This window comes from Apaloderma vittatum, unplaced genomic scaffold (assembly GCF_000703405.1).
Source record: "Apaloderma vittatum isolate BGI_N311 unplaced genomic scaffold, ASM70340v1 scaffold15572, whole genome shotgun sequence".
Classification (NCBI taxonomy): domain Eukaryota; kingdom Metazoa; phylum Chordata; class Aves; order Trogoniformes; family Trogonidae; genus Apaloderma; species Apaloderma vittatum.
In genome coordinates, this window is record NW_009705437.1 from 56,739 (window position 1) to 58,361 (window position 1,623).

Consider the following 1,623-nt stretch of genomic DNA (forward strand, 5'->3'; position numbering starts at 1 on the left):
GGAGGGAAAGAAAAGCTTATTGCACCTTCATTTTTAAATTAGAAAGAGTCTCAGAGAAGTTACGGAAAAAGTGTAAATAGTGAAAGAACAATACTCTAAGCCTACAGAATCTAATTCTCTCTTGAGGACTATAAACACAAAAAGAAAAGTGATGACTACTTACATATAATATGTAGGATATAATCCTTCGAAATACCAGCAATGCTTTTTGGCCTCTGTACACTACAAAGAAAGAAAAATATGGTATTAATATTTACATAGTACAACCTACAATTATAAACACAGGCATAGAGTATTTATATTAATACTGTGACTTTCAGCAATTAGGAAAAGTTTACATTTTCAAAGATTTCCCATTCCCGATACACACAGCAACCGGGAAGTCAGCTCACGCGCGTGGCAGCATGCCCTGCCAGGGCTCAGATCCACCACTCGAGGCTCCGCCTGTGGGGTCCCATAGATTCCTGTGATTCACGAAGAACATCAGGATCCAGCTGCGTATGTTCCCCAGCAGAACTGCTATCTTAAAAGACATCAGAGAACTTAAGAGCCCATTCATGCTTATAGCCACTTAAGAGACCCTCCAAGGCATGCCCAAGTTAGATGACGCTTTGTGTATGACTACAGAGTAATTTCAGTGAATGCAAGGAATTATACATCTTTCTGGAAGTCTCTGGCATACGGAGCCAGGCTTGTAAGGGAGCAGAATGGAGAATCCATCCAGCCCATCTCCTCCTCCCACAGCTTGGAAATGTCTCAAGTGTTCATTAAAGTATTAGGGAAAGGAAACTGCTTTTTGCAGCCATGGAGTATTGTTCTCTTTTGCAGATTGCCAGTGTATCCTTGTTAAAGGATGGTGACAGGCATTTTCTCAGTGCGTGTGTGCAGGCAACGTGGGAAGCACACATCGTTACAGGAACTGCCAGAGTACAGACAGCAGCTTAGAACAATAGTGGCGCTTAAAAAAGAAAACCAGGCGTCAAGCCCAAATTCTATATACAATGCACAATATATTTCTGGGTATCCCGCTGACATTGCTAGCGTATAATGCTTGTCATCATCACAGATGTAGCTCCAGGATCTCCACTGCAAGCTGCATCATCCGATCACACATGGCCAGGGTGTTGTGGGACACGCTCTCCAGACCAGTGAGGAATATCTTGCTGGGGTTTTAGCAACACTTCCTCCTGCTGCTCACACCCGACACACAATGTTGGAGAGCACTTGGCGCACCAGCGCTGCTTGGATCATCCTTCATGTTCACTTGGCAGCTCACCTTTACATAATAGCTCATATAAGTTTATTAGCCTCCCTGAATCCCAGAATACTAAATGAATCCAGTTAAGACAAAGACAAAGTGGTTTTACATCCCTGATTCTCACTCCTCATGAATAAGAAAAGCTGCAAGCTCTTTAATGAGCATCTGATGAGCTAAATCACAGACAGATCAATTACAGTCCATGAAGACAAACTGCTGTGAATTAAATTAAGAGCAGTATAGGCGATGGGGGAGGAGGAGAAGATGTTTTGATGCGTGCGATCAGGCCTTTCCACTAATACAATAGGCTCACACCATTCTTCAAGATAAGATACACAAACTTTAGCTTTTGTTGGAAAGCCTGG

The 1,623-nt window shown here is 42.8% G+C and overlaps 1 protein-coding gene across 1 annotated transcript in view; it reads right to left on the bottom strand.

Annotated features, from left to right (window-relative positions):
• VOPP1 (vesicular, overexpressed in cancer, prosurvival protein 1) overlaps positions 1-220 on the bottom strand; it is a 21,502-nt gene extending 21,282 nt beyond the window's left edge. The window contains exon 1 of the mRNA XM_009865408.1: positions 164-220. The gene's annotated coding sequence lies outside the window, so the exon portion shown is untranslated. The remainder of the gene's footprint in view (positions 1-163) is intronic.
• Between the last annotated feature and the right edge of the window lie 1,403 nt (positions 221-1,623).